Source organism: Echinops telfairi, unplaced genomic scaffold (assembly GCF_000313985.2).
Source record: "Echinops telfairi isolate 266 unplaced genomic scaffold, ASM31398v2 ScPeMD7_31;HRSCAF=116, whole genome shotgun sequence".
Taxonomy (NCBI): Eukaryota; Metazoa; Chordata; class Mammalia; order Afrosoricida; family Tenrecidae; genus Echinops; species Echinops telfairi.
This window is the reverse complement of record NW_022103928.1, coordinates 13,981,774-14,005,232: the sequence shown is the minus strand read 5'-3', so window position 1 is coordinate 14,005,232 and position 23,459 is coordinate 13,981,774. Positions and strand designations below refer to the sequence as shown.

The 23,459-nt window shown below is 39.7% G+C and overlaps 1 protein-coding gene, 1 non-coding gene and 1 pseudogene across 3 annotated transcripts in view; 2 read left to right on the top strand and 1 right to left on the bottom strand.

Annotated features, from left to right (window-relative positions):
- SLC25A26 (solute carrier family 25 member 26) overlaps window positions 1-23,459 on the top strand; it is a 153,282-nt gene that overhangs the window by 66,725 nt on the left and 63,098 nt on the right. The window lies entirely within an intron of this gene.
- On the bottom strand, window positions 4,717-5,696 carry LOC105978559 (annotated as a pseudogene).
- Window positions 8,806-8,926, top strand: LOC115869593. Its single transcript, XR_004046264.1, has one exon. It is a non-coding gene; the product is annotated as a small nucleolar RNA SNORA61 (small nucleolar RNA).

Sequence of the window (23,459 nt, the reverse complement as noted above, 5' to 3'; positions counted from 1 at the left end):
CACTATGTCTCTGGTGTTGTCCCCTGTAGGGCTATGGGTCAGTAAGGGGTGTCATGTTTCATAGTGGGGGTGGCCATGTTGTCCTTTCTGGATTGGCTGCTCTAATGGGAATATCATCCTCAAGGCTTGGTGGACCAGGATGTGTTCCACTGTCTCCTCCTCCCCCTTCATCTGCTTCTGTGTGCTCCGATCAGATTTGTCCGTCTCCCGGAGCTGCAGATTCAATGCTGTCTTTTGAAATAAATTCTTCCAGGGGTGGGGGTGGGGTTAAATCTGAAACTTGCCAGCATTTTCCTCCTAGATTTCACTTACCTCTTATGTTATAACCAGAAAATATAACAAAGTAACTAATAAAAAGCACAAAATGTTGGACAGCTGACAAACGTGATGCACAATCATAATGGCTTCCCTCTAAAAATGTTAATTAGCACTGCCACTAGGTATGATTCATAACGGCACAACCCAGAGTGCTCTTTTTAACCTTTTCGCTATTTGGACCTGTTTACATTACGTGACACTGAGAGTGGCAGACATATCGCTTCCAAACGTCGTCGGAACTGAGTCAGCGCGTTGATACACATCCACAGGCCCTCAGGAAAGGCACTGGGCCAGATGTGTACTGGTCTTCAGTAATTAAAGGGTTAACAAGAGAATTGTGTGTATGGTATTGCCTCCCTCTCCCCTAAACCCTATTTTCTTCATAACAATTTTTTCTATTTTCATTTTATTTGAGAGCATCGCGGGCCACAAAATATTACCTCAGGGGCTGCCTGTGGCCTGCGGGCCACCAGTTTGACACCACTGCTATAAAGGTTACAACCTTGGAACCTGTAGGGAACAGTTCCTCTCTGAGCTGTAGGGGAATCGACTCTCCCGTAGGGGTTTCAGAAAGCACGTGTTTGTTAAAACGTTGTCTCTGAAGGAATCGTGAGCTGTCCAAGTACATTTGGGCTGTTAGAGTAGAACCTACAACTTGCTGAGAAGGAGGTGAAAAATACACCTATTTTTAAGTCGAAGCCAGAGAAAATCTGAATATGGGGGCTCTGCCTACTAAGTACACAGGAAGGTAGAGTTGGGGTGGGTCACATGGTGAATGTGGGAAGCGGGAAACGTGCTAAAGCAGGAGTTCTCAGGCTGAGCCCTACAGGGATTTGGGGCAAGATGATTCTTTGTTGGCTGGTCCTGTCCTGTGTCTGCCAGGGAGGGTAGCAGCATCCCGACCTCTCCCACTAGATGCCCGGAGCACCTTCCTCCCGTCTTGTGATCATTGCAGATGTCCCGCGGGGACCAGAATTGCCTGTGGTTGAGAACCACTGTTCTAGGGACACAGGATACTCGAGGTTTTAAAAAGTTTGTGGAAAAATTTCATTATCTTTCCATTCCAGTATTCCTCACATCTATTTTTCAGTAGTGATTATGCTCAAGTGAACATCGACTTCATTAATGCCACGTTTCATTTTTGAATCCTTCTTATGGTTGCTTTAAGTGCTACTAGAACGATGGTACTTATTTTAAGGGATTTTAATGAGGGCTTTCTACTCCTGTAAAGAAATTCAGCCTCAGACACCGACGTGGCAGTTCTTCCATGTCCTGGTTGGTCGCTGTGAGTTGGCATCGACTGCGTGGCCGTGAGTTTTCAGGTGGTCGCAGAGAGAGGAGGTGTCCTTTCTCTTCTCCCCTCCACAGTGAAGCCCAACTGCTAAAGTCTGCATGAAAGGCCTGGCAGATGTGCAGGGGCAACTTACAGTGCTGGAGTAACGAGCTCCTCTCAGGTGGTCATTATCTCTCTCTGGACCGGGATAAGTCAGTCTGCACTCTGTGTCTTGTCTAGAAAATGAGGTGCTTGGAACAGATACTCGTTAAGATACCGTCTATGAAAATTTTAATCCATGAGGCATAAGATACTGCAGGATTTCTGAAATTTTGACCGTGTAATCGACATTATTCTGGCTCGTCTCTCCTCTAAAGTCATGCATTTTACCAGGTTACCCCACATTCTCACCCATTAAAGCAAACGACTTCAAAAAAGTTGTGTCAGTGTTACTCATTGGGACAGATGATTGTGTTTTCTATGGCTGCCTAGCGGATTCTCTCTCTAATGGCTAAAATAACATGTATTCACTGTCTTACCGTTGGGTAGAGCAGAAGTTATATAGAATTCAGTCATGTGACTGTTGTAGAGTTCATGTCCTTGTGATTGTATGTCCCTCCTTTTCTTGTTAATTCCTGACTGGGGACCACTGTCAGCTGTCATTAGCCCTTTCATCCCCTGTGCTTACTTCTCCAAGGCCAGGAGGGGATCTGGCACACTTTGAATCTCTTCCGTCAAGTTGGTCTAGTTTCTAAGGGAGCATCTGATTCAGATGCTTTCTGAATTTCCTTTCTGAAAAATTAGCTTAAAATCAGCTGATTTGGGACAGTAATCCTACCTTTGCTGTAAAGTGAAACTCAGTGACAGAATTGAAGTCCCTCACAGCCACAATCCTGCCCACATCACAAGGGAGGGGTAAGTATATGGAGCAAGTGGGAATCTTGGAATTCTACTTACCAGAACAACTTTGACTGAAAACATAATAAAAAAAGATAATATAGAAATCTTTAAGCTATTCCCATTGAACTAATTTTGACTCAGAGTGACCCTGTAGGACAGAGTAGAACCGGTCCTAGGATTTTCAAAACTATAACTCTTTATTGGCACAAGTTCATCTTTCTCCCCTGGAGTGATGGATGGGTTTAAACTGCCAATGTTTAACCAAGGTTTAGTTCAATATTTAACCCATATGCCATCAAGCCTCCTCCATTAATATCTAAGGTTAAAGCTTGCCTGTTCTATTCATTTGTGTTCACATGTCTGCTTATCCTTTTAGGATAAGGATAATTTAGTTTTACTTTTACAGGAGGTTTGGACTTATGGTTGCTTCCGAGTTTCCCATAAGGTGTTTGGTGCTTCCCTTCATGTGTGCACTATTGCACCCCCATGCTCTATAATGGCCCCTGACTGTTGAGCCACTAGCTAGCATATATGCTGCATAGGACACTGATGCTTTCAAGAACTCTTGAGGTGCATTCTGGGCATTCTTACTGCCCTAATACTTTAAACATTGCTTTTGGATCCTACTGTCACCTTTCTCTTTGTCCGTAAATTTCCAGTGGGAATCTGGAATAATGTGTTGCTGGCGGCAGAAGTTTGCACTTCTCAATACTTTCAGAATCCACCAGTTTACTAAGTGAGCTGTGATAAAAATTGATGTTAGCATTAGTAAAATGATTTATAACATATATTATGAACTGGGTAAAAAAGGCTGTGCAAGATCATGAAGTTTTTACTTTATAACTTTAAGAAATTTGAAAGGTTTTTTTAGTAAAAGAACTCATTTTGTGGTATTTATAACATTGTAGTGGTAGATGGGAGAATTCTGGGATTCTGTATGTAACTAACAATTTCCTAGGAGCTAAAATTTAAAAAAATCATTTTATTAATGGCTCATACAACTCTTATCAGAATCCATACATACATCAGTTTTGTAAAGCACATTTGTACATTTATTGCCCTCATCATTCTCAAAACATTTGCTCTCCACTTAAGGCCCTGGCATCAGCTCCTCATTTTTTCTCCTCCCTCCCCGCTCCCCCTCACTCATGAACCATTGATCATTTATAAATTATTTTTTCATATCTTTCAACACTGCCCGACATCTCCCTCCACCCACTTTTCTCTTGTCCATCCCCCAGGGAGGAGGTTATATATAGATCCTTGTAATCCGTTCCCCCTTTTCAACCGCCCCCTCCCTCCACCCTCCTGGTATTGCCACTTGCATCACTTGTTCTGAAGGGATCATCTACCCTGGATTCCCTGTGTTTCCTATCTGTACCAGTGTACATCCTCTGGTCTAGCCAGATTTGTAAGGTAGAATTGGGATCATGATAGTGGGGGGTCGGGGGTGGGGAGGAAGCATTAGGAACTAGAGGAAAAGTTGTATGTTTCATCGTTGCTACACTGCACCCTGACTGGCTTGTCTCCTCCCCATGACCCTTCCATAAGGGGATGTCCAATTGCCTACAGATGGGCTTTGGGTCTCCACTCCGCACTCCCCCTCATTCACAATGATACGATTTTTTTGTTCTGATGATGCCTGATACTTGATCCCTTCAACACTTTGTGATCACATAGGCTGGTGTGCTTTAGTTGGTTACAGCGATAGCAAGATACCAACAGTGTGGCATAGCAGCTGTAATGTAACAATTGTAGTCCCTGCTCTCTCTGCCCATATTCAGGTCACCGCCTCTTCTGCATCACACAAAACTTACCTGGAATCATTATTACTGTAAACCCTGACTCTCATACCATTAGATGTTTCGGGAGGAGGTGATGCTAAGGGATTAGACTGAATGTTGATAAGACTATACAAATTCCTTTATGGGGCCCCCAATTCATCCCCAGTTTTCTCTGCTTTAAGAAAACCCCAATTACTTAGAGCTTGTCTGAATAGCAGCAGCACTCAAGGAGCATTATGTTTAGTTCTTGTTAAAAAGCAGTGCTGTGCAGGGCACATTTTACTGTGTAAAGGGAATAAATAACATTTCACTTTTCTGTTCCCAACACAAGCAAAGGGAATGGTTACTCTAGTTTCTTACTCTTCATTGGAGTCCCTTAAAAAAATCAAGGCATCCATCAAGTTCTTTAGGATGGTGTTATTGTTGTTCATTGGCTGATCACTACTGCTTGCTTTGAAAGGATCTTCTGATATATTTCCAATATTCCTTTCTTATAGTGTTCTTTTCCTTTAGGATTTCATACAGCTCCAATGCTTTATTAAGAATGCCCTCCTTGTTGTCACATTGGTTTTCTAGCAAGTCTTCATAGATATCCACAAGAAAGGCTGTTAGGTAGGGAGAGCTGTGACTTGGTTGTAAATCAAGTATTTGATTAATCAGACTGGGATATTTGGAAAGGCCATGGTCCTGTAAATTGCTTTTCAAATAGTTCCATGCACTTTCAATTTGGGGTACTAGTTTGATCATTTCCAGAATATATTGGACTTCTCTGTCCAATACAACAGGATCGTTGAAGCCAGTAGTGTTAAAAATTACAAAATAGCTTTGGTTCCAGAAAGAGTTATTTCTCACGTCTTGTTTGAGAAGTTGGTCTACATATTGCAGTCCATCATCTCAAAGCTTATATTCCCTAATAACACATTGTCAAGCTGCCAGGTGTGATAATTCTTTGCCTCCAATTCAGAATATCATCAGTGAACTCAAGTTCCTGAATCGAATCTTTCATTCATTCCACTGACCTCACCTGTGATGCCTAACTTGATAGTTCTAAGACTGTTCTGCGATTATTGCAGTGATAGAGACCCTTTCCTTATGTAGATCCTTTTACAGTGCCTTTAACAGAATTCCCCGAAAATGCTGCCTTATTTAATTGGCTGCATTTAATTCAATAGCATCCTGGATTAGTTTAAAAGTCCATTCACTTCTTTCATCCTGTTGCAGAACAGCCCAGAAATAATCATAGACACCCCTGATTTTTAGTCTATAAATAATCTGGACCACAGGATTGGGGCTATCATTCTGTGGCACTGGAGCGATATCAGCTCACTCTGCTCTCTCTATAGAGGACATAGATGGGTGAGTTCACGCTCAGAAGCCTGTCTTCCATTGGAGAGAGATGCCATCTCTTCTTCCTGCTGTTGTGGTGGCTGCTCTGGCCAAGCAGGCTTGCTGTGCAGCACAGCCTCCCTTACCTGTTTGGTAGCCCCTGTCTCACCTGACTCTTCAGTGAAAGTGATGGCAAAGGCCCATTATTAAGGTTTTCTACCTCAGTTTGTGTTAGGTGGCAGTGTGTTTTAGAAATGTATCCATTTCTTCTGGGTTTTGTAGTTTGTTAGAGTGCAGTCCTTTATAGTATTATGTTATTATCTTTTTTATTTGGGGTTGGTTCTGTTATAATGTTGTCCATTTTCTTTTTTCTGAAATTTGCTTCATATCCTTTTCCTTTTACATTTGCCAATAATTTGTCAATTTTGTTGAGCCTTTCAAAGTACCAACTTCCGGACTTACTAATTCTTTTTGTTGTTTCTCTGTTTTCTATTCATTTATTTCTGCTCTATTTATTACTTCTTCTAGTGGTTAAAGGTTTATTTTACTGCTCTTGTTCGAATTGTTGCAGGTATTAGGTTATGGTGATGACTTTGGTTCTGTTTTGTTTTGTATGTTTATTAATGTAAATTGCTCTCTGAATGCTGCCTTGTGGTGTCCCAATGGTTTTGGTATGTTGTGTTTTTATTCTGATTTGTTTCTAGCAGTGTTTAATAAACTTAATTCTTTATTTCTTTAATTACCTAGTAGTTTATAAGCAAGATGTTCAGTTTTCATCTATTCCACCCCCTCCCACCACAATCTTCCTGTTGTCGATTTCAGTTTTAGAGCACTGTGATTCGAGAAGATGGTTTGTAATATCTTGACATTTTTAAGATTATTAAGGCTAGCTTTAAGGCCTAACATATGAGAGGGAGCCCAAAAAACATCAGGAAAAAAGCTCTGCTGGGCGGAGCTTTCATACTATGTAGTTTCCCAGTTAGGTGACATGCAACTTGCTCTGCCAAAAAAAAAAGGCAGCTTGCTCTGAGTTAGTGCACCCACTGGCGTCGCCTAGGAAGGGTCTCTGATCACAGTGTATTTTTTTCATAAAGGCAGTTTTGCTCGAACCACGATTTTTGTGATGGCCAATTTAAAAGAACAGTGTGCAACTGTGAAATTTTGTTTCCTGCTTAGGAAAAATACCATAGGAACTGTTGTGATATTGAACACAGCTTACAAGGACAGCGCTATGGGGAAAACGCTGAGTGGTGTTTTCTCTTTCATAAAAGGTGAAATGTTGACGGATGACAAGCCTCATTCTGTATGTCTGTCAACTTCCTGAACGGATGAAAATGTTGACAAAAATTCATGCACTGGTGCTCGAAGACCAACAACCACCATTGAAGAGATGGGGAAGTTATCTGGATTATCTTGGAGTTCCATTCAGCGAATTTTAAGAGAAGATTTGGGAATGAGAAGGATTGCCTTAGTCAGGGGTCCTCAAACTTTTAAAACAGGAGGCCAGTTCACGGTCCCTCAGACCCGTTGGAGGGCCAGACTATAGTTTAAAAAAAAGATGAACAAATTCCTATGCACACTGCACATATCTTATTTTGAAGTAAAAAACAAAACAGGGCAAAAACACCCGGGGGCCTGGATAAATGTCCTCGGTGGACCGCATGTGGCCCGTGGGCTGTAGTTTGAGGACCCCTGCCTTAGGTTCTAACTAACAGTAAAAAAGGCATTGACTGGAAACATACCGTGCTTTGAAAGAGCAGCTCCAAAGTGGCCTACACTTTTTTCCCACCATCATTACTGGTGATGACACATGGTGATGTTCTTTCAACCCCGAAAGCAAACATCATTCAGTCCAGTAGAAGATGCCATCATCACCTTGTTCCAAAAAAAGGCCGTCAAGTGAAATCACAGATTAAAATGCTCATTTGTTTTTTGATGTGAGGAGGATAGTACCTCTGTCATTTGTTCTACCAGGTCTGACTGTTAAACAAGCTTTCTATTTAAAGGTTCTGAAAAGATTGCCTAGCAGAGTACAACAAAAAAGGCTTGATTTGTGGCAGACAGGGGACTGGTTTTGTCACCACAGCCTGTACCTGTTCACACAGCCATCTCATTGTGTCAGTTTTTGCTAAAAACAGCATGCCTCTTTTGCCCCGTGCACCATACTTACCTTACCTCACTCCATACACTTCTTTTTGTTTCCACGACTGAAGAGGGACGTGAAAGGACAGTGATTTGATGACATAGAAGAGGTGAAGAAAAAAACAATGATTTAATATTTTAAATAATCAAAATGAAATTTATTAGTCTCTTTAATTCATTTATTTGTTTACTAACAGTGATCATTCTTATCCCAGTAGTTATGTTGTTTGATGTGCTTATAGCCCACCTTTAAAATTATTGTATTGAAAATAATATTGGGATGCCAAACGGGGACTTACTACATATTTAGTGCCAACTTCTTCTCTAACTACAGGAAACTCAGATTCTTCAAAGGGGCCATGCACACATACTCACACCAGTGGTTCTGAGATAAAGAAATTCAGCCCCACCTGGGAATACGGTGTAGATGAAGAGTCTTGAGCCCTTCTTGAATCGAAGAAGGGTCCCTGGAGCTGCACTGATTAAGTGCTACTATTGAAAATAACTGTGGTTTGGATCTACCAGTATCTCTATGGGAGAAAGACTTTGCCATCTGTCCACATAGAGATTTCAGTCTAAAAAACCCTGTGGGGCAGTTCTAGTATGTCGGATATGTTTGCTGTGAGTCAGAATTGACTTGATGGTACACAACACAAGGGGAACTTGACTCAAAAATCTGAATATTGGGCCCAGAGTATGTTATTACAAGTTAAAGTTTATGCCATTCCCTCCAATGAGAGCCCTTGGCCCCACATAGTACAGCAAATCTGGGGTGGGGGGTGGGGCCAGAGGCTTCCTTGCCCAATCCCAGGCACTCCTAAGCATCTCCTTCTCTGAGGTCCTAGAGTTCAGTCTTCTAGTGTGCTGACTTTGCTCGATAGTCTTTTCAGTTTGGGAACTCTTGGTGCAATAATTTGTATTATTCTGAATGCTCATCAATCCCAATTTGGCTAAGATATTCCAAAGTAACTCTGGTGGCACAATAGTGAAGTGCTGAGCCCACTTACTGGTTTCATGAGAAAAAGATCTGGTGATCTGCCTTCATAAAGATCGCAGCCTGTACCCCTTCAGATCGCTTGTCCCTCAGATCTAAATATTGGTCTGAGTGGCTGAAAAAGAAGGAAAAGTAAAACTGAAGTGGACTTGGAGTCTTTAATAACTTACAAGTTCATTTCAAACACAGGAAAAAGAAAAAAAAAAGATTACAGCCTATAAAGCTCCGTGGGGAAGTTACACTGTCACGTGCGACCGCCGCGAGTTAAAAATTGCGCTGACAACACCTAACAACAAGTTGATCAGATTGTAGACATTTCATAAATGTTTATTTTTTAAGTGCACTCAGAACAGAGAGTAAGTAATTGAAGGAAGAAACAGTGGGAGGAAGCAGGTTATCTGACTTGTGAGGAGGTAGTTGTGACCATGGCACAAAGAGTTTACAAGTATGTATGCATTTAATATATATGTATGTTTATGTAGATAATACACATATTTTCTTCTTGTGTAATTTGTACATTCTTGTTAATTAGTTTCTTGTCCACTTCTTTGAATGGCATTTTAACAGTGGTATTTAGAATAAAGATTATCAAGAGGAACTTGCTATAAAATACTTCAAAGTTATTTGAAATGAGCTATGAAGATCGTTGTTGGGGAGGGGCTTCTACATTGATCCTATTTTTCTACCTTTAGGTTGTAGCAAAATGCTTTCAAGGAAAAAGGTCTTTGTTTAATTTATTAGTTTAATATATGCATTGGAATTGAAAAAAAAAGACAAACATTGCATTGCTTTTCAATTTATAGAATAAAATTTCAAATGAGGCCAGTGGTTGCCAGTTTCAGCCTCATTTCAGCTACACTGGAGTTTTCTCATGAAGGCAAACGTCATTTCAGCCACAGGCACACTTTTTAGCTGAGGCTTCAGAAGCCTCCCGGCTGAGGTTGTATTGGGATTGAGTATCTTGCCATGAACAGACGTCTAGGTCTGTATTTGTTTCCCACAATTTTCTGCATGTTTGTCTTACATGAGCCATAAAATGATTCACTGCCAACATGTTGTTTTAATAACAAGTAAGAATAGACAAAATGAATGAATTAGAATTTGAAGCTGTATACATATGCTATGACTTTAATTTCTATACAATATATAGCTCCACACTCAAGGTGAGACACTTTATTATACTGTATTGAATATGTCATCCTAGGAATCAGGTATTTGAAGTATCAGTTGATGGAAAATCACACATTTGTAGATAAACAATCCTTTGTAAGTTTCTCACAGTGCATTTTTACTCAGTTTGTATGATTGCATTGGAATAAATTTCTCCCAGAATTGCTCTTTTACTTTCGCATTCTTTTGGCTTATATTGCATAAAAATGACAATTTCAAAATTAAATATATTATAAAATTCACTTCTTTACAAACATTCCCATTGAAAACGAGTTTTTCAAGTAGGGATTTACTATAGTAGCTGCTGGGAATTTTAGGATGAGGCATAAATGGAGATCCTTCTCTCTTTGTTTTATGTAAAAGTCCATTCTTTCAGGCGGTTCCTTGGTGGTGTGGGGGACAAGGGTACATGGGCGAGGATGGGAGAAGAGAGACGTCAGTGGAAGTAAGTATCTTGCCTTTAAAACATGTTGACTGATCTTAATATCATAGTTTCTGAATTGCTTTACAGTATTATAATCTTCTAGTGTAATAAAAATGAACTATGCCTAAAATAATGTTTTTAGTTGTTAAAGTTCAATCACAAGCCCAATGTTGTCTCTTTTGCCTTATATTTTGTGTCAGCTTTTTAAAAACCGTTTTTAGGACTAATAATTTGTACATCATGATTTACCCTCTTTCAAGCAATTATTCCTTTTAAATCCGATTTACAGAAGTATAGTTTATTTAGCAAACTATCTCCTTTAAATGTACCCTTCAATGTATTTTGACACATTCATACAACCTTATAACCCCAGTGCCCCACATAGTAAATAGAGATAAAGAACAGGTGCCAGCAAACTCTTAAAGGACTGATGAGTAAATGATTTAAACTTGGTAGGTCATGTGGGATTGTGTAACAATTATGTAACTGCACTTTAGTGTAAGAGTGGTTATAGACAGTGTATAAACAAATGGCCACCACTGTGTTCCAGTAAGAAGCTATTTATAAACCAGTCAAGTCAAGTTTGCCATCCTGTAACAGAACATGTCCACCACCCCCTAAATAGTTTTCTTGTGCCTCTTTAAAGTCAAATATGTTCCAGCCTAGCTCCAGCTTCAGGCTACTGCTATCTGGCATTATAGATGTGTTTGTGTGTTCTAGAGGATGTCAAATAAACGAAACTATAAATAAACTATATGTGTTTAGTGTCTTGCTCAGAAACCGTAGTGGCACAGTGGTTAAGCTGCTCACCTGAAGGTCGACAGTTTGAACCTGCTAGACACTAGGTTTAGTGTCTTCCTTCTGCTTAGCATCATGTTTTAAGTGTATCCGTGGCACGTATTGTAAGAGTATGTTTAAGTTTTTAAACTGTTCAGAGATTTCTGGGAAGATGGAGCTGACGGAGAATATGCTACTTAGATCTCTCTTCGTGTGAATCAGAAAAATTGGTAAGGGACCCATAGGGAAATCTAGACACTGGGCCTAGACCCTTGGCACTGTGGGATTCAGTTCAGACTCCCCATTCTAATTCCTGGGCATGGAGGACATAGTTGAACTCAGCTAAGGTCTCCCTTTTCCCACACCATTGAAATCCCTTCTAGCACTGACTAAAGCCTCACCCATCTACTAACGCAGGCAAACTCAGGGAACTTAGAACTTGGGCTCAAATCAGGGCACTGCAGTAGCAATTTAGACTTCCTACCCAGATTCTTGCCTACGGGGAAAGCAGCACAACCATGCTGAGATCCCCTTTTCCATAGCTTTCCCAGTGCCTCCCTAGCTGCTCGTGGTAAGACTGGTGCTACTTCTCCAGACAAGTGCTTACGCACACTCTGCACCCAGGTCCCTTGAGTAGCCCCACCCCATCCCACCCCAGTCCCAAGTGGCCCATGAGCACTGGCTTGTGCTGCCTGTTATCGGCCTGCTTAGCACCAACTTTGCTGCTTGTGATCACCCCACCTGTGCTGCCTGAGAGAGAGACCCAGGTTGCCCTCCAAATATATAACTGACTGTTTAGAGAGAGTCAACCCTAGTGAGATTGAGACACAGCTTGAATCCACAGCACAGCACAGCACAGCAGGCTCCAGATAGTCCTTACTATCATTCTTACTAGCCCTTGAGAAAGAAAACACATGTGCTCCTAGACTTCTGGGAAAATGGCGTCGAGCTCCACCAAAATTCCATGAGAAAATAACCACACCATTATCCACTAAAAGAAAGCAAGAGAAACAAAATACAGTGCCGGAGGAGGGCCTGAACCTACTGATATACATAGAAGAAGTAAACTTTGAATTGCCACAGAAAGAAATCTTCAGAATGCTGCTTAGAGACATACAGAATATGAGGGAATCAATACAGAAAAAGGATTAAATAATAGGGTAGAGTCCACTTACCAAAGGGAAATACAAGAGTTAAGGGATGAGTCAGCTAAAGTGAAGAAAAGGGTAAAAGACCTCCGCAACAGAATGGAAGAGGTGGAAAATTGCATCAGCAACCTCAAAGACAACCAAGTAGAATTTATCAAACAAGATAATCAAAGAAGGTGAAGAAAACCTGAGAACAATGAGTGATGCTATGAATAGGAACAATGTTTGAATAATTGGGATACAAGGGTAAGACATAATGAAAAAACAATAGCCAAACAGCAAGGGGATTCTTGGAAGAAATCTTTCCCAATTTAATAATGGAGAATCAGAGAAGCAGTCAGGAAGCAGAGGGGACACCAATTAGACTGAACCCCAAAAAGAACACACAAAGGCATATAGTAGTCAAACTAACTTTGAGGAAAAGGAGAAAATGATAAGAACAGGTAGAGAAAAAATGCAGTCATGGATAAGGGTAATCAGGTAAGAATATACTCAGATATATCAGCACAAACCAGGAAGAAGAGTTAAGGGAGCAGCATATTCCAAAAGTTGAATGAGAATAATGGTAACCCAAGAATCCTCTACCCTGCCAAACTCTCCATCAGACTAGAGAGATAAGAGTTTTCCCAGATCCGGAAAAATTTAGAGGATATGTTTTTTAAAAAAGCCCAGCAATACAAAAATTAATTTCTAACTCACATTGGGCAGAGGACCAACACCCATAGAACACAAACATGCGACTACCGCACAGTATAATACTATCCAGAAGTCAACATACTGAAAGCAATGCCAAGTCATCTTTGACCCAATGGTGAAAAGAAGGCAAGAATGAATTTCCACACACATACAACAAACAACTAAGGAGGGAGTTAGAAAATATCTAACACAAAAAGTACAGTATGACAGCAAAGAATGCGCAGATGGATGTAATTACGATTAAAAGACAAAGGCTAGGACACTGGATCATGAAACAATACCCATCAATCTATTTTCTGCAAGAGACACATCTCAAACTCACAGATTAAAACAGGTTGAGGATCAAAGGATGGCGAAAAGTATATCAAGTTAGTGGGAATCGAAAAATAGCAGGAGTTGCAATTCCTATTTCTGACAATTCATCAATCAAATCCTTCAAAGATGAAAAAAGAAATCACAGGATCAACAATCCTAGTAGGAGATTTCAGTATGCCACTCTCCAAGAATGACAGGTCAGTGGGAAAGATGCTCAAAAGGAGGCTACAGAATTAAACTCTGCAATTAGGAAAGTTGACTTGACAGACATAGAGCTCTCTACCCAACTGTAAAAAAATTTACATTCTTTTCAAGTGCACATGCTATGTATTTGAAAAATAGACCACATCCTGGGACATAAGTCAAGCTTGAGTAAATTTGAACATATAGCGGTCATTCAGACTTCCTTCTTTGCCCGCTATATCATAAAACTTGAAATCAACAAGAGAAAGATTAAAAAAAACAAGGGCAAATACTTGGTGGATGAATAACTTTCTTCTTCGGAAGGAAAGGGGAAATAGCCCAAATTAGAGACAAAATTAGGAAGCTTTTAGAAACTAATGAGAATGAGAATACAGTATACCAAAACCTATGGGACACAGCCCAGATGGCTATCAGAGGATGTTTGATAGCAATAAATGCACATATTTAGAAGGAAGAGAGACTTATAGGAGATACTCACCATGCAGTTTGGGACCAAGTCAACAGAGTAATCCTTCTAATAGGAAAAAAAAATGACAAAAATCAGGGTGGAGATAAATGAGTGGGAAAAAAATCAACTCAGTAAAAAGCTGTTTCTTCAGAAGGCTTAATTGCATTGACAAATTGTTTACAAACCTAACAAAAGAGAAGGAGCAGACACCAATATCCAGGATGAGGGATGAAATGGGAAATTACAACAGACCCTAATGAAATTAAAAGACTAATTACACACTACAAAGGTCTGTACTGCAATGAATACAACAATCTGGAAGCCATGGACAAATAGCTGGAAAAACAAACCCCCCCTAGATTATCTCATATGGATAAGAACTTGAGCAGACCCATAGCAAAAGAAGTATAAAAGGCCCAGTCCAGATGGCTTCACAGGAGAGTCTACCAAGCATTCAGGGAAGAGCTGCCTCCAATTCTACACAAGCCATTCCATAGCATAGAAAAGGATGGTAAGCTCCCAAATACATTCCATGGAGCTAGTATAACATTGATACCCAAACCAGGCAAGGTTCCCACAAGAATAGAGAACTACAGGCTGATATCTCTCATGATGCAAAAATCCTTAAAATTCTGCCCAATAGAATACAAACTTATATAATACAATTAATTCATCATGGCCAAGTTGGGTTCATACTAGGGATGCAGGGATGATTCAACATCAGAAAAATCTTTCAACATTATCCACCACATTGACAAGAAAAAGGACAAGAACCACACGATAATATGAATAGATGCTGAAAAAGCATTGACAACATTCAACGTTCATTCCTAATTAAGACACTGAAAAAGATAAGATTGGAAGAAACCTAAATTTAATACAAACTATATATGAAAAACCATCAGCCAGTGTTACAATCAATGGTAAGAGATAAAAATATTCCCACTGAAAAAGGGCATCAGACAAGAATTCTGCTTGTCCCCACTTTTATTCAAAGTTGTCCTGGAAGTTCTAGCTAATAACATAAGGCAACAGAAGGTTTTCAAAGGTATTCATCTGGGGAAAGAAGCAGTGAAACCCCAGAGGCTCCACAATAGGAGTGCTAGAAATGATAGATGAAGATTGTAGCATGGCAGGATACATGATCAACAGGATACAGGACACAGAATCCAACTAGATTGCTATATACAACTGATGGGAGTAAAGAAAAAGAGATAAAGAATGTAGTACCTTTCATAATAACAAGCATACATTGAGTTGTCTAGGGATTTACCCAGCAACAACAAAAAGATCTGTACAAGGGAACCTAGAGAACATTATTATAAGAAACCAAAAGGAACCTTCACAAATGGAAGAATATCTCATGCTCGTGGATTGGAAGCCTCAATTTTGTAAAGATGTTAATTCCTTCTAAGGGACTATGTAAGTTCAACTCATTCCTGATTCAAATCCCAGCATCTTTTTCAAAGAAATGGAACAATTGACTACTAACTTAATATGGAATGGGAAGACGCCCAGAATTAACAAAGAATGCCTCGAGGAGGAGAAGAAGAAAATGGCAGGGCTTGCAATACCTGACTTTAAAACTTATTATGCAGCCACGGTTGTCACAACAGCATGGTACTGGTATAATGATAGACACATGGACCGATGGATAGGAACAGAAATAAAAACAGCAGCATACAGACAACTGATCTTCTATAAAGGCCCCCCAAATGTCAAATGGGAAGTGGATGCCCTCTTTAACAAATGGTACTGGAAAAACTGGATATCTACCTGGAGAAAAATGAAGCAAGACCCTTACCTCACTCCATACACAAGAATAAATTCAAGTTGTATCATAGACCTCGAGGTAAAACCCCAAACTATACGATCAACAACGAGAAAATTGGGACAAAGCTAAGAACCTTGGTGCAAGGAATAACATGGGCTAACAGAAATAAGGAAGGATACACGCTCAGAGGAAGATAAAATAGAGGAGTGGGACCTACTACAGATAAAACATTTGTATACATCTAAAGACTTCATCAAGAGAGTAATAATAGAGCCCACAGACCGAGAAAAGATATTAACAAGGACATATCAGACAAAGGGCTTATCACTAAAATCTGCACAATCCTGCAATTTTACAATAAAAAAAGTGACTTGCCCAATGAGGAGGAAGTGAGCAAAAGATTGAAACAGAAGACTCATAAGGGAGGTTACCCGCATGGCCAAGAAACAAAGAATGTTTCTGATCCTTAGTCATCGAGAAATGAGTGGAAAAATGGAGACCCAAAAGCCAACTGTAAGATAATTGGACAGTCCCTCACAGAAAGGCCACATGGAAGGGATGATACATCTAGGGAGCAGTATAGCATGGATGAAACACTATGAAAAACTATCTTCTAGTTCTTTAATATTTCCTCCCCGTGATATTATGGTCTTTGTTTTACCTCATTAATCTTGTTAGGCCTGCATATGTTCATTTGTATAATTAAGAGCATTTGATGCATGAAAGCGAAGATAGTTAACCTTCAGACACAGTAACAGGAGTAATGATTCCCTGAGTGTTTGGGAAGAGAGTGGGGACAAGAGTAGGAAATGGGAGCTGATAGCAGTGATGACTGTATAGCTCTACTCGAGGAGAACAAACAATAGAATTGCAGGTGAATGGATACATTGGATGATGTGAGATATGGCAATATGTGTGTGTGTGTGTGTGTGTGTATGTTTTTTCAAGGGTTTCCCAAGGGGTAGGGTGGGAAGAGAGAGGAGCTGATATAAAAAAGTTCAAGAATAAAGAAAATGTTTTGAAGCTGATGGTGGTAGCAATTGTAAAATTATGCTTGATCTAACAGAATTATGGATTGTCATAATATCTCTTAAAATGATTAATTAAAAATTTTACCTGTCAAACTGTTTCCAAATTGATTTTTATCATATTACACTTCTACCAGTGAGGTGTGAGAGTTCTAATTGTTCCACATCTTTTCAACATGCGGTGTTGTCAGTCACTTTAATTTAGTTATCCTAAGAGTTTGAAGTGGTGTCTCAATTGATTTTAATGTTATTTCCATGATGACTGATACTGATCACCTTTCCATATATGTGTTGGCTATTTATCTTCTTTGGAGAAATTTCTGTTCAAATGTTATTCATTAAATGATATTTCCCCTTTTATTATTAAATTGGAAGAATTCTTCATATATTATTTTTAAAAGTCCTATGCAGATCAAGTTGGAGCCCTGGTGGCTTGGTGGATTATGTGCCGGCCTGCTAACTGCAAGGTGAGCAGTTCAAAACTACTAACTGCTTTGCAGGAGAAAGATGAGGCATTCTACTCCTGTAAAGATAAAGTCTCGGAAACCAACAGGGGCAGTTTCACCCTGTTCTATAGGGTTGCCAAAAGTTGGAATTTATTTGTTGGCAGTTAGGTTTTTTTGCATATGGAACTTTTGAATATATTTTCTTTGAGCCTGTGGTTTGCTTTTCATTATTTACATTTGTGTCTTTCAAAGAACACTTTGTGTGTGTATGTGTGTTCGTAGTCTAAATTATCGACATAATTTATTGTTTATTATTTTTGCATATCTAAGAGCTCTTTTCTTCTTTTTTTTCTTGATAAATCATTTTATTGGGGGGTTTTACAGCTCTTATAACAATCCATACATGAATTGTATAAAACACATTTGTACATAACGTTGCCATCATCATTTTCAAAACATTTTCTTTCTGTTTGAGCCCTTGGTATTAGCTCCTCTCCCCCCTCCCCCTCCGTCCCCCATCCTAACACCTTAATGAACCCCTGATAAATTATAAATTATTATAATTTTCATATCTTACACCATCTGCTGCCTCCCTTTGCCCACATTTCAGTTGTCCCACCTTCCCCCTAACTTCATGGTATCACTACTCCCATCACTGTCCCTGTGGGGTTTATCTGTCCAGGATTCTGTGTGTCAAGAGTGCTTATCTGTACTAGTATACATGCTCCACTCTAGCTTGATTTGTAAGGTAGAACTGGGGTCATGATAGTGTAGGGTGGGATGGGGGGAGCATTAAAGAATTAGAGCAACAGTTCTCAACCTGTGGGTTGCAACCTCGTTGGGGGTCGAACAACCCATTCACAGGGGTCACCTGATTCATAACAGTAGCAAAATTACAGTGATGAAGTAGCAACAAAAATAATTTTATGGTTGGGGGGTCACCACAACATGAGGAACTGTATTAAAAGGTCGTGGCATTAGGAAGGTTGAGAAAACCACTGAATTAGAGGAATGTTGTGTTCCATCGGTGCTATGCTTCACCCGTCTGACCCATTTCTTGTAACCCTTCTGTGAGGGAATGTCCACTTGTCTACAGATGGGCTTTGGGTTTCCTCTCCGACCCCCATTATTTGCATCACTGTATTAGTTTGTTTTGGGTCTTCTGATACCTGATCCAATTGACACCTCATGATCACACAGGCTGGTGTGGGTATGCTTTTTCCATGTGGGCTTGTTGGTTTTCTGCTAGATGGCCGCTTGTGTAACTTCAAGCCTTTAAGACCCCAAATACTGTATCTTCTAATAGCCAAGCACTATCAGCTTTCTTCACCCCCTTTGCTTATGTACCCATTTTGTCTTCAGTGATCATGTTGGGAAGGTGAGCATCACAGAATGCCAGTTTAATAGAATTAAGTGTTCTTGCATTGAGGGAATACATGAGTACAGAGACCCAATGCCTGTCTGCTACCTTAATACTTAGCATTTAAATATGTGTACATAAACCTATATCCCAAATCTTTATCCAAACCAAGTGTCAAGATTTTCTTCTTGAAGTTTTGTGTTTTTAGCTTTTACATTTAATTCTTGGCACCTGCTTTGAGTTAATTATCTTATGTGTTAAGTGAGGGAAGGACTGAAGGTAATTTTTTCCCCATGAATTTTTTTCTAGCGTCATTAATTGAAAAGACTTCTCTTCCTGTTAAAACGCCTTGGCAAATTTGTTAAAAATAACATCTGTAAATGTAAGAGTCTGCTTCTGATTTCTCAGTGATGTCCATTGATTCTGTATGTTCACCGTACCACACTAGCCTACTGTTGTTTATGAGTAAGTTGAAATCAGTGAATCTTTCGCTCTTGGTCTTTTAAAATTGATTTGGCTATCATTTTGGAATTGGAATCATCTTGCCAATATCTACAACGAAGGCTGCTTCGATTATAATTGGTGTTACATCTCTCGGTCAATTTTTGTTAATGTTTAAAATTTAAATGTTAAAAATTTTCATTTTTAAATGTTAAAAGGTTAAAATTTAAAAGTAAACATTTTAAATGGTAAACATTTCACCTTTTTCGATTAATGAACATGGGGCTAGTCTATATATTTAGATTGTAAACTGTTTTTCCAGCCATGTATTGTAATTTTCCATGGCTAATAGGTCTTGGGCATATTTTATTAAGTTTATCCTTAACTTTTCAATGCCTTTTAATACTATTTTAATGGTATTACAAAAAAATTCATTTGTCCATTATTTTTTGATTATATATATTTTAAAGTAGAATTGATTTTTACTTATATATTGATCCCATATCCTGTGAGTTGCTTAGACATGTGTATTCTTTTTATTAGAGGGGGTGTGTGCTTCTTCCAAGGATTTTCTTTGTGAATGATCATGACTTCTATGAATAAAAACTTCTACTTTTCCATCTATATTCCTTTCATTTTTCTTGCCTTATTGCACTGGCAGGTCCCTCCAGTAAAATGTTCAGTAAAAATAGAATGGACAAGTTTGCATATTTTCTAATTTGGGGAGAAAAGCAGGCAGTCTTTTTGATTAAATGTAATTCTAGCAGTAGCTTTATAGGTGTTCTTTATCATGACCCAACAGTTTTTTCTGGAAGAATTGAAATGATAAGATAGATTCTCATCTTTATCCTGTTGATGTAACAAACTACTGTGATTTTTTTAGCATTTTAATATATTTCTGAATTCAGTTAGCTAATGTTAGAAATTTTGCACCAATGTTTGTCTTAGTTATCTAATTCTCTTATGTCAAAAATACCACAAGTTCCAGGGGCTTAGGTGGACAGCAAATGTTTTGAGAATGATGAAGGCAACGAATGTACAAATGTGCTTTACACAATTGATGTATGTATGGACTGTGATAAGAGTTGTATGTGACCCTAATAAAACTATTAAAAAATACCACAAGTTGATGACTTAAACAAATTTATTCTCTTACAGTTTAGGAGATTGTAAGTCCAAATTTAGGGCATCAGGTCTAGGGGAAGAATTTTTCTCTCTCGACACTGGGGGAAAGCCCTTGTCTCCTTGGAGTTTTTGCTATATCTTGGCATCAATCTTTTGCTGGGCTAGGAAGTCCTCACAATAGGCACCTTGAGTCCAAAAGTCACACTCTCCTCCTGGCTCTTCTTTCTTGGTGGTACTACGATTCTTCCACCTTTGTTCAACTGTGGACGCTTTTAATCTTCAAAAAGATTAAGATACAACCTAATCCCGTAGATGGTATTAACCTAACTGCCTCTGATCATGCCTCATCGGCATCATAGAGATTAGGATTTACAACAGAGAATGTCATCATATCACTGAAATGGAGCATAATTACAGTACTGTGAATTGGTTTATATTTTTGGAGGACACAACAATGTTCATGAGGAATATTGATCTATATTCTTATGCCTTTTTTGTTTGTTTGTTTTGGTGTTAGGATAATGCTGGTTTCATTGGGTGTGTTAGTTTTCAAAGGTGTAGCAATGTCTGCTGTGTCTACCTTTAGGAGGCGGAGAAAGAGTCACCACCAACAAACAACTCAAGGCTGATTCCTATGAATTGCAGGTTAAACGTATTTCTACCCTCCAACAGTTTTACTAATTCTAACACCAGCCACCCTTCTCATGGCACAATGTGCTACTCTGCTTGGCTCCGTAGTTCATTCTAATGATCACACAGAACTCACAAATTCTACTTAGAATTTAAAAAAAAATCATTTTACTGGGGGCTCTTACAGCTCTTATCACAATCCATACATCCGTCTGTTGTATCAAGCACTTTTGTTCATATATTGCCATCATCATATTCTATATTTTTCCCCCATGTACTTTTATTGGGAGCTCTTATCACAGTCCATACATTCATCCAGTGTGTCAAGCACGTTTCTACATATGTTGCCATCATCATTTTCAAAGCATTCTTTATCCACTTGAGCCCCTGATATCAGCTCCCCATTTCTTTCCCCTCCCTCCCCGCTCACCCTCCCTCATGAACCCTTGATAAGTTATAGATTATTATTTCCATATCTTTCAATGTCCTCCATCACCCCTTACCCACTTGCCTGTTATTTGTACCCCTGGGAGGGGGTTATAGATTGATCCTTATGATCGATTCACCCTTTCTCCCCACCACCCTCCCCTAATCCTCCTGGTATCTCTACTCTCCTTGTTGGCCTTGAGGGGTTTATCTATCCTGGATTCCCTGTGTTGTGGGCTCTTATGTGTAGCAGTGTGCATACTCTGGTCTAATGCAATTTTTAAGGTAAAATTGGGGTTATGATAGTGGGGGGAAGGAAGCACCAAAGAATTAGAGGAAAGTTTTGTGTTTCATCGATACTATAATGCCCCCTGAGTGGCTCATCTCTTCCCTGTGACCCCTCTATGAGGGGATGTCCAATTGTCTACAGATGGGCATTGGGTTTCCACTCCATCATACATCTGGGTCTTAGATGCCTGATACCTGATCCCATAGACACCTCATGATCACACAGGTTGGTGTGCTTCTTCCATGTGGACTTTGTTGCTTCTGAGCTAGATGGCCGCTTGTTTATCTTCAAACCTTTAAGACCCTTGACTCTATCTCTGTTGATAGCTGGGCACCCTCAGCTTTCTTCACCACATTTGCTTATGCACCCATGTTGTCTTCAGTGATTGTGTTGGGAAGATGAGCATCACAGAATGCTAGATTGTTAGAACAAAGTGTCCTTGTGTTGAGGGAGTTCTTGAATTGAAGCCCAATGTCAATCTGCAACCTTAATTCTTAATATATAGGTATGAGTACATAGTTCTCTTCCCCTCTCATTATATATATTTTTATATATGTACATGCCTATATTTAGACCTCTATAAATGTCCTTTGCTTCTGGTTCTTTCCTTTCTTTCCTTTTACTTTCCTCTTGTCCCACCATTCTGTTTGGCCCTCATTCGGGGTTATAATTGTGACTGCTACATTGCCCTTGATTAAACCCCACTAGGCATCATACGCCCTTCTTTCATGGATTTTAGTTCACTTATTATTTTCTTTCTGCTTGAGCAGTTGGTGTCAGCTCCTCATTTTTTCCCCCTTCCTCTCCTACCCTCCCTCCCTCTTGAACCCTTGATAAATTATAAATTATTATTATTTTCATATCTTACATCATCCATTGTCTCCCTTTACTCACTATTTTGTTTGTCCCCCCGGGGGGGGGGGATGTTATATGTCCATCATTGTGATCAGTTCCTCCTTATTCTCCCCACCTTCCCCCTACACTCCTGGTATTGCTAATCTCATTATTGGGCCTGAGGGGTTTGTCTATCCTGGATTCCCTGTCTTTCGAGCTCTCATCAGTCCCAGTGTATATGCTCTGGCCTAGCCAGATTTTTAAGGTAGAATTGAGGTCATGATAGTGGGGGGAAGGAAACATTAAAGAACTAGAGGAAAGTTGTATGTTTTGTTGGTGCTGTATTGCACCCTGACTGGCTCGTCTCCTCCTTGTGATACCTTTGTAAGGCGATGTCCAGTTGTCTAGAGATGGGCTTTGGGTCTCCACTCTGCCCACCCCTCATTCACATAGATAATGATTTTTTGTTCTGGGTCTTTTGATGCCTGGTCCCTGATCCTGTTGACACCTCGTGATCACACAGGCTGATGTGCTTCTTCCATGTGGGCTCTGTTCCTTCTCCCTAGATGGCTGCTTGTTTATCTTCAAGCCTTTAAGACCCCAGATGCTATATCTTTTGATAGCCGGGCACTATCAGCTTTCTTCACCACATTTGCTTATGTACCCATTTTGTGTTCAGCGACCATGTTGGGAAAGTGAGCATCACGGAATGTTGGGTTGTTAGAACAAAGTGTTCTTGCATTGAGGGAGTACTCGAGTTGAATCCCAATGTCTGTCTGCTGCCTTAATACTTAACATATAAGTATATGCACATGGATCTATTTTCCTATCACTATATATAAATGTATTTACATATGCACTTGCCTGTATTTAGACCTTTATGAATAAACTTTGCTTCCTAGTTCTTTCCTTTTTCCTCTATTTCCTTTTACTTTCCTCTTGCCCCACTGTCATGTTCGGCCTTCATTCAGGTTTCAATAATTCCTTGCAGCTACATTTCCTTCGATCAAGTCATACCAGGCATTCTATACCCTCCTTGCCATCGGTTTTAGATCACTTGTTCCCTTCTCTCTGGATTTGTTGACAATCCCCTTAACTTCCCCCGCTTTCCCCTCTCCTGTGTCCCCCTAGATCCATTGGTCCTGTTGTTTTCTCCTTCAGATTTTTCTTTCTTTTTTTTTTAACAT